The 10,310-nt window shown below is 44.3% G+C and overlaps 1 long non-coding RNA gene across 1 annotated transcript; it reads left to right on the forward strand.

Moving 5' to 3' along the window:
* Window positions 1-781: 781 nt before the first annotated feature.
* On the forward strand, window positions 782-9,550 carry LOC134413605 (uncharacterized). Its single transcript, XR_010026553.1, has 3 exons — window positions 782-828; window positions 2,620-2,663; window positions 9,466-9,550. It is a non-coding gene; the product is annotated as an uncharacterized LOC134413605 (long non-coding RNA).
* The last annotated feature ends 760 nt before the right edge of the window (window positions 9,551-10,310 follow it).

A 10,310-nucleotide genomic window follows, 5' to 3' on the forward strand; every position in this document is an offset into this window, starting at 1 on the left:
AGGGATGTCACGTGAACATCTCACCTGTAATGTTGCACAAGCGGCTCTTTTACGGCCGCCATTTACACACGTCCCTTCCCAAAAATGCCCGAGATGTCATTGTTGCGCAAAATGGCAGCTTGGCAAGAGGACCGATGGCCCGGCAGCTTTGTTGGGCACTCAACAAACTGTTGAGAAACTTACGCAGCACCACAAGCAGGGGCAGGCAGCAAAGGCAGCTCAGCAACGAACCAACAAGCCAGACGTGGGTGAGTCTGTCCACCCCTTGTTACAAAAAAGTTACACTGGGAGCTGTTAAATCCAACCACCGACTTCCCTCCAAAATCAAAAATGTAAGTGGAACCCACGTGCACACTCTGGTCCCATGAGGCCTCCCTCAGCATCAAGCCCATTCACGGGAATGGCTGCCACTTTAGCAGAACACTTTGAAGATGGAACTATTGGTTTCCAAACCTGCATGCTTGATGCAACATAAAAATAAATAAGCCCAGAAATAAATCGAGAGTTCCTGATCAGCTGCCATGTTCTGGAACTCACACTTCATGCTCTTTTGAAGCCTGGCTGATTCCGTGCCACAGCAATTCACCTCAGCGTCCGCACAAAAATCCATAGGGTCCTTCTGCCTCTGCTGGAGGCCTGCTCGGCCGGCTTCTGCTCATGGAGGCCGTCATGGGAACTGTTCCTACAGCAGACTAGGTAAACAAACCGATATAGAACAGATTTACTCCACAGAACAGCTGGGAAGGAAAGCCGTAAGGGCCAGCCATGGCGTTGCCGTTTACACAAAAATAGCCAATTTGGGAGCTCCTGCCCATCCCGTGGGCTCCTGTGAGTTGCCGGCCGGGGTTTATTATAGAATGGATGCTTATAGCACTTCTGTTTTTAACTCCACTGCTATCTGGATCATGCAGGCTCGTAGCTCAAAATGAAAGCATATGGAGCAGCTCCGTTGAATTGCCTTCACCCAGGGCCAGTCCAAGACTTTTCGATGCCTGAGATGGAAAGTCTAAAGGACACTTCCCCAACCCCAGCCCCAATAACTACCATGGGTGGTGGTGGCAATCCGTCAGGTTCTCCCATGTTCTAGCAGAGGAGGAGGAAGAGGAGGCAGAAGCAGGTCGCTGGATGATCTGCAGTGGATCAGCAAGGATTTCTGGCTCCCAATCGTTTAATTAGGGTGACCATATGGAAAAGAGGACAGGGCTCCTGGATCTTTAACAGTTGTATTGTTGTTTATTCGTTCAGTCGTTTCCAACTCTTCGTGACTTCATGGAACAGCCCACGCCAGAGCTTTCTGTCGGCCGTTACCACCCCTAGCTCCCCCAAGGTCAAGTCTGTCACCTCCAGAATATCATCCATCCATCTTGCCCTTGGTCGGCCCCTCTTCCTTTTGCCTTCCATTTTCCCTAGCATCAGCCTCTTCTCCAGGGTATCCTGTCTTCTCATTATGTGGCCAAAGTATTTCAGTTTTGCCTTTAATACCATTCATAGGCTGATAGAATTCTGCCAGGACAACTCACTGTGCATAACAAACAGTTGTATAGAAAAGGGAATTTCAGCAGGTGTCATTTGTATATATGGAGAACCTGGTGCAATTCCCTCTTCATCACAACAGTTAAAGGTGCAGGAGCTATACTAGAGTGACCAGATTTAAAAGAGGGCAGGGCGCCTGCAGCTTTAACTGTTGTGATGAAGAGGGAATTGCACCAGGTTCTCCATATATACAAATAATTGCTGAAATTCCCTTTTCAATACATCTGTTAAAGATACAAGAGCCCTGTCCTCCTTTTCATATGGTCATCCTAGTTTAATGGCAGCTACAATAACCCCTCCCTGCATATGAGGTTGTTCGGATTTCTGACCCATAGTAGCTCAGATGTATATAAGTATATGATAGTAGGAATGGAAGCAGCATATTGGATGAAGGGAAGTAATACGGATCAGAAAATATTAGTCAGTAGGAAGGATTTTTATACTTAAATGGCATGCCTTGTTTGGTCCTGCAAGCTACCCGTACTCATCATGTAAGGCTAGGGCCTAGCGTTGGAGAGAGTGAGGCGATCACCACAGGTAGCAGATGTTGGGAGGTGGCAGCAAGGTGTTGTAAGAGAGAGCTTTGTGCCACATGGTCTGCCTTCAGGCCGCTAAGCTAGCCTGCTGCCTTCAGGTGTAGCGGAGGATGTTGTCCCATTTACAGCATTGAAGAAAGATTTAGCTGCCACCCCAGTAAGCTCTTGCCCATATAATGGGAGGGACGCCATCTTGTTCTTCATCCCAGGAAGCAAGATGTCTTGGGCCAGCCCTGCATAAGGTGAATACACACACACACACACACACACACACACACACACACACAGAGAGAGAGAGAGAGAGAGAGAGAGAGAGAGAGAGAGAGAGAGAGAGAGAGAGATCTTACCAGGATCTTACTTTTCTTATGCAGCGTGAGCTGAGCTTCCCTCCTTCCTGACAACCTCACAATGCTTTTGACAGATGTACTTACCAGCAATTTGAATGGTGATTTAGTTGTCTGTTTTACATCTCTCACCTTCCTTCAAAGAGCCCTTTTTCATTTTAAAGTACTGCTTGTAAATGTATTTATAGCCTCTCTCTCTCTCTTAGAAGTCAGTTCTGAAACATTGGTAAAGCTCCTCCAGGGAAGGCAGGTTTGTGATGTCACAGATCCCAGCCAGTCAGTACTGTGCACTGTTTATTTAACTCCTGCTGCAAAACATGCAGAACTGGTCTTCCCTGAACTTGATCTTGGAGCGAAGATTGCTTGTTTTGAACAAAAGATGGCGAATGTAATGGACCAGCCGCCCCACCAGACAAAAGATGCGCCTTCAGATTGTGAGCCCTTCAATGACAATGACATGTATGACTTCTGTGTAATTGCTGTAGGCCCCTTCCAGCCCATAGGAGAACCCTGAGTATAACATAGAACCCACAAACCCAAGGCTCACAGCTGGAAGCCAGCATAGCTTCCAATTACCATGAAATCACCATAGCTACCATGAACTTCAAAGGTCATGTGCTTGGGGCCTAGAACAAGTCATTTCCCCCCCTCCATCCCTTTTCTCTCTCACCCACGCAATATGTGCTGGCTTTTGCACTGGAAATCTAGTAGCACGTGTTTGCTTGGAGGGATCTTATACATCATCGATCCCATGCAAATCCTGCCAGCCCCCATGCTGTCGAGGAACGGGAATCAGCTTGGCGTTTTGGCACCTTGCGGGGTGATGGGTGAGAGGCATGTTGAATCGCTGTGCTTTGCACTTGGAAAAACCCTGTCTGGCAACACCTCAGTGTTCCTGGGAAAAACCATCAGGGGGGCATAGAAAGTGCTGTAGAGCTGGAGGAAAGTGCACCAGTCATGAACTGCGCCCAGAGAGGGGTGGGTGGGGTGGGGAAAGACGCTTTCCTAAAGCTCCAAAAGCTCCATTCTTGCTTGCAGCAGCCTGGTGCTCTTTGTAAATAAGCTTACAGCCTGGCGGCAACTCCTGAACACTCTGGAAACCATGCAATGTCATGTTCCCTCCTCGGTCAAAGCTCTCAGTGCTTAGAGCCCTGCATTACTGTCACACTGCATGGGGGTGTTTTTAGAGATATATGACCCTTCGGTCACCTCCTACATTGTAAAAGTAATCAGAAACTCCCTCCCCAATGAGAACATTTGTTGAAATTCTGCATGCCCCGTCCCCAGCCTCTTTAGCTGGAGTATTCATTTTGACTCCCCCCCTCACCCTACAAATGGCCAGAAATGACTCGAAATATTCGACACAGCACTAGTTTCAGGGGCTTTATGCCAGGATATATTCACAGCAAACCCCATCAGTGGTGTCGTGGTAAATTCAGAAGTGCAGGCACTCATCATGCCCGTCAGATCTGCCCCCCCCTTCCTCAAGGAGAGTCCAAAATTGTAGGCAGCTGGATTCAACCAAGCCGTTCTAAGAGGGTTCATCTCTACCAGGAGCAGCTCTTTTGTAAATTGTCTTGATGGTCTATTCAAGACCATCCCAACCCAACCCAAAACAACAAGGAACAATGTTTTAGTCTTAGGGACATTCATTTCCTACCTAGATACTGTGACGATTGCAGCTTAGCTGAGAGGGAACAGAGAGCTTCCACTATTGGGTGATACTGAAACAAAATGAAATGAATTGGGGGTCTGGAAACAAAGCCCTATGAAGAGAGACTGAAAGAACTGGGCATGTTTAGCCAGGAGAAGACAAGATTGAGGGGAGACATGATAGCACTCTTCAAATACTTAAAAGGTTGTCACACAGAGGAGGGCCAGGATCTCTTCTTGATCCTCCCAGAGTGCAGGACACAGAATAACGGGCTCAAGTTAAAGGAAGCCAGATTCCGGCTGGACATCAGGAAAAACTTCCTGACTGTTAGAGCAGTACAACAATGGAACCAGTTACCTAGGGAGATTGTGGGCTCTCCCACACTAGAGACATTCAAGAGGCAGCTGGACAACCATCTGTCAGGGATGCTTTTGGGTGGATTCCTGCATTGAGCAGGGGGTTGGACTTGATGGCCTTGTAGGCCCCTTCCAACTCTGCTATTATATGATTTTATGATTCTAAGTAATAAATAAGTTGAAGGGACATTGATGGCAGATGACGGCAGGGTCCCGGCTCTTTTAGTTTTTAAGATGTTTTTAATTTTATTTTTTTTCTCAAAATGGCATAGCTATGGGAGAGAAACATGTTAATGGTGGACATCGCCTGCACTAACCAATAGGTCCTGCTGACATCACATTCTACAAGTCATTCCAAATGATAATAGATGCAGTAGATAATGGAGGGCACTTTTTTATGTGGCAAAGTATTTAGGATTGAACATTGGGAAATATGTTCTTTCCTCCAGATGAAAAAAAATCGCTTGTCTTATCAAAAGTATTTTGATCTCCTTTGAAATTCCCCAGATGGTTTACCTCAGGAGAAATCGCTAAATTCACTGCAAGTTTTCTGTTCAATGAAAACCCTGTAAGTATGGATGTGATCTCCCCATCTGAGAAATCATAGACTAGTATAGCTGGAAGGGCCGTATAAGGCCATTGAGTCCAACCCCCTGCTCAACGTTAGCCTTTTCAAAACTTTTTGGGCTTCTTGAAATTCCTCATGGTCGACCTGAGGGAGAAACATCTTTCGTTCAGTTGATATTTTAAGGATAAGCTAGGTGCTTGGATGTCCCATCACACCAAATCCCATACTACGACGTCGCATTCCTTGTGCAATAAAATACATTTCTACTAGAGAGGTCCCCAAAGGCAAAATAGAAGCTGTTGACTGCTGCGATCTTGATGTTTTGGCTTTTGGCGTTGGCTGGGTTGCTTCTTTTTGGGCTGAGGCCCTTTTGCTACTGGATTTTGACTATTTGTCAGCTTGTCATTTCATCAAGGCTTTCAAAGGTGTGATTCTACACATCTGTCCAAAGGGCTGATAAGTCTGTCACTAGGAAAGAATTATGAAGCATCTGTTGAGAGAAATCAAAGATAAAAAAGAGCAAATGCAAAATTAGCAAGAGAAACACACCAGGTTTTTGTTTCCTGGTATTATTATTTTTTAAGGTCCAGGATAAGGATGAGCAAAATCAAGCCATGACATGCTATATGAAAAGGTGGGAAAAGTAAATACACACACACACACACACACACACACCAACAACCAAGAAGAAAAACACTGTTAAATCTTCCTGACAAATATAAAACTCAACACATTCGTTTCCTGGCTGACTTGAATTCATGAAACAGAATTGGAGGGGGAAAAGATGATTCAGACTAAGACCCAAATCTTAGACCAGCTTTCCCAAACCTGGTGCCCTCTTGGTGCAATTTTAGGTCTCCACTTTTAGGAATCATTGGGGGTGGGTGGGTGCCACCCACCTGTGGTTTGGAATGGAAAGGCTGGCCAAGTTCTGCGTGAGTGACGGGTCTCTGAGCCTGTCCTAGAATGAGAGTCTGGGTAGGGAAAGCTGTGGTGGGTAGGATCCCCCCAGGTGTGACTCATGGGGAGGAGTATAGAAGATATATTAAAATCATGAGCTCAGGGGGCCGGGTGAACTCATCTTTATTGAAGCTACTTTACTCTATTGGCCTTAATCTACCATCACTGGCCTTTATCACCTAGGACAGTTTCAGGACACATTTGGACTTGGTCACCATGATGCCCTTTTCAGAGGGCAGAAAGGGGGATTGTGACCTTGTTACTTCTTCTCAATCTCTCGGCGGCTTTTGATACATTGGCTGTGGTATCCTCCTGGACTGTTTTCATGAGCTGGGGCCTCCCCCCCCCCTATTTTCCAGTGGTTTAGGTCTTACTTGAAGGGTCCGCTCCAGAAAATAACATAGTGTGACTGTACCCTGGCCCCTTAGCAGTTGACGTATGGGGTGCCACCAGACACTATTTTTCCTCTAATGTTGTTTAACATCTATAGGAAGCCATTGGGAGCAGTCATCATGTACATATTACACCTGTGTTACTACAACTGTATCAGCTATCAAACCATGTTCAAGGTTTTGTTGCTGACATGCAAAACCCTAAAAAACGTGAGACCAGGATACCTAGCAGACCACTGTCCCCAACTTGTCTGACAGTAAGGTTGGAGAGCAGTTGTAATCCAGTACATGTGGAAGAGACCAAGTTGGGGAGGGTTATCCTAGGCAAACATAACTTGAGCAGTAGCAACAGTGGCTCCTCCACCCAGGGTGTGAACTTGGCTTGGCAATTTGTCTCATACACAGATATATACTGTTCTGGATGGGGTTGCACTCCCCTTGAAGGAGCAGGTTGGTAGCTTGGAAACTCTCCTGGATCTATCTTTATTACTTGGGGCTTGGGTGCCTCAGTGGCTCTGAGTACCTACTACCAGCTTTGACTGGTGGCCCAGCTACGTCCCTATCTTGACAGGGATAACCTGGTTTTAGAACTTTATGCTCTGTTAATCTCCAAATTAGATTACTGGAATACACTCCATGTGCGTCTCCCTTGAAGACTGACCAGAAGCTGTAGCTTGTGCAAAATGCAGCAGCTAAATGAACAACTGGGACCAGAAGGTCCTGATGCAATTCTGGCATTGGCTGTCTGTATGCTTCCAAGCACAATTCAAGGTGTTGGACCGCAAAATCTGATGGAATGCCTCTCTTGCCCTGAACATACCCGGACACTACGATCAACATCTGGGCTCCTCCTCTGAGTGCCTCATCTGAGGGAGGCTTGGAGGGTGGTGACAAGGACAGGGCCTTTTCAGTAGTGGCCCACCAACTATGGAATGATCTCCCCAATCATGCCTGCCTGGAGCCAACACTGTCATCTTTTCTGCGTCAGGTTAAAACTGTCCTCTTCTTCCAGGCATTTAATAGCATATGATAGGGCACTTATGCCAGCTGTCTAAACAGGTCTAATATTCTATTGAAACTATTTTTAGTTGTCTAATTTTTAAATTTTTTGTATATTTTTATTTTTATTCTGTATTTTATGGTGTATTTTATCTTAAACCACCCAGTGAACTTCAGCTATTGGGTGGTATAGAAATGTAAATATAATAATAATAATAATAATAATAATAATAATAATAATAATAATGTCAAACACTGGTTCACACATGAATTTTGTTCCTCCCTCAGGCTTTAGGTTGAACAATCCATGTTTGACGTCATTTTTATTTTTAAATAATGTTTTATATGTTTGACGTCATTTTTATTTTTAAAGCAATAGTTGCAAAATTACATTGGCCATTTCAGGATCTCGCCCTTCCTTTTTCTCTCCCCCCAACTCAATTTCCCTGTTTGTGACATCACTAGTACTAGCCAATAACCACCCGCCACAGACAACCATTCCAGGTTCAAACTTAGCCATGCTGAGAACGTTTAAGAGCTTATTCCTGGTCAGAAAAGTCTACATTTGTATTGAATGGGGTGAGAGTGTTTTCAAACAGATCCTGCAGCTCTTAAATCTTACCAGTGTTCTTCAGCCTAAGCTATAATCCACAGAACTGACTGAGGCCTTGTTCCTTGGACTGATACTTTCTCCTCAAACTTTGCAGTACTTTTGTTTTATTACTGCTCAGGGATGTGCCTAAACCCACCCTTTTTATATCTAATTTGTTTGGAATGACAGGCATGTTCTAACTAATTTTTTTTTTTAATTTGGTAGGGTGATATAACTTGTTTTATTATGCAGGAATTTGCCATTGAGGGAGTGGGGAGGGGAGGGGGAAAAAAAGAAGAGAAACACTTAATTAGGCCTGTATTTTAAAGAACTTAATTTGATCTTCCAGTAGGGGGAAAAATTACAGGTTAAAGCAAAGATTACATGCTCAGTACAAAGAACGCACTCACTTTTACGGTTGCTTCTTCAAACCTTTGATGGTGATTCTTCTCTTGCTGGAGACAAAATGATTCATTTTCTTTATGAAAAGTCATCTTAAATGCAACCCGGTAGATTTATTTCTGATTCAGAGCCCTCTGGATTCAATAAAGAGCTCTTGTGAATGAAAAGCTCCAGGAATTGAGGAAAGCAGAGCAGTTCAAATATGTATCATTGGGCCTTTTCAGACAACGCACAAAGCCACGGTTAGGCCACGAACTGTTTTGCAGCAAATGCTTAGTGAGTGTGTTTAAACCATGGTCATGCAGCCACCATGGCTAGGAATGGTTCACATGACATGCTTAGGGTGACCATATTATTAATTAATTAATTAATTACATTTCTATACCGCCCAATATGGAAAGGAGAACAGGGCTCCTATATCGTTAACAGTTGTATTGAAAAGGAAATTTCAGCAGGTGTCCTTTGTATGCATGCAGCACCCAGTGAAATTCCCTCTTCATCACAACAGTTAAAGCTGCAGGAGCCCTGCTTAGCATGACCAGGTGCAAAAGAGGGCAGGGCTCTTGCAGCTTTAATTGAAAAGGGTTAGAGTTAGGGTTCCCGCGAGGAGCCTGGAACCCCGCAAGGGGTGCAGAGCTCCTCAGGAAGTCTGTGCCCATCGGGGGTGTAGTGGGGTGAGCGGGTAAAATTGTTTTAAATTTAAAAAATTAACCTTTTGTGCACAAGCGCTCATGCACACTTCTCCTTTAAGAAAATAAAAAACAAAGTGGCGGGTGCGACGTCCTGTTCCTCTGTGGTCATCGCGCACCACGTGTAAACAGAGGGGGAGTTCTCACGATAACAATATCGCGAGATCCTCACCCCTCTGTCATGCTAGACCCGTAGGTTTAGCTGAGGCCATAGTGAATGAAAGAAGCAGCAGACATTTCCCCCCATAAAATCCATTTTCATGAAAAACATATCAACAATACCTATTCCAAAGGTATGGGAAGATCGCTAATAGGACTTAAGAAACTTGATAATACAGTCAGCATTTCTGAGGGTTGGAACCATTACCCATGTTTGAGGCATTTTACCTAAAATATGTCATGTACATTCCAATTTTTGTTTTATTTTGTATGTCTTACAGAATCTGTTGCAGTATAGAAAAATCAACAGGAGGTCTTCCACCATCCAAGTGGAAATTATTCATTATGCTGTAGACCACAAAAGCCACATTTTTAAAAAAACAACAACAACCCAGAAGTCATTTACCGGGACAACCACTTCCTGAAATGGAGAAAGCCGTCTTTTATCATCAGAAATGCAAAAGTACTAATTATTCACTGAAAAAGAATTAGGGAAAGTGGAAAAAATAGATGTCAGTTTTGAATTAGTGCCCTCCCAGAGTTGCTTTTGCTGCTGCTGCTGCTGCTGCTGCTGCGTTCTTCTTCTTCTTCTTCTTCTTCTTCTTCTTCTTCTTCTTCTTCTTCTTCTTCTCCTTCTCCTTCTTCTTCTCCTTCTCCTCCTCCTCCTCCTCCTCCTCCCCCTCCTCCTTTTGCTCTTTGTCTTTTTCTTCTTTTTTGTCTTTTTTAATTGCTCATTTGTGGCTTTTACAAGTTGTCCTTCAGGTGAGACAAAATAAAGCAGTGTTACATTCCATGCATGTAGGGGCTTAGCTGCCGTTTAATTGTGTGTTCAACCCTGTAATTAAGAAGCAAATGGAAGACTTGAAGCCCTTAAACCATAGAAATTCTAGGTTTCTTGGCAAAACACTTGGGTAACTTTGTGCACTGCATGCACAGCTAAAAGTAGGAAAGGAAAGGAAAGGAAAGGAAAGGGGGTGGGTGGGAAAGAAAAGGAAGAAATGGAAAAAGAAGCCCTAGTCCTAACCCTCTGGATCTAGGCAGGGAACAACATTAAATACAAAATCACAATAAAATGCATAAAACTGGTTAAAGACATATACAACTAATACAATATTAAAATAACAAT

Source organism: Elgaria multicarinata, chromosome 2 (genome assembly GCF_023053635.1).
Source record: "Elgaria multicarinata webbii isolate HBS135686 ecotype San Diego chromosome 2, rElgMul1.1.pri, whole genome shotgun sequence".
Classification (NCBI taxonomy): Eukaryota; Metazoa; Chordata; class Lepidosauria; order Squamata; family Anguidae; genus Elgaria; species Elgaria multicarinata.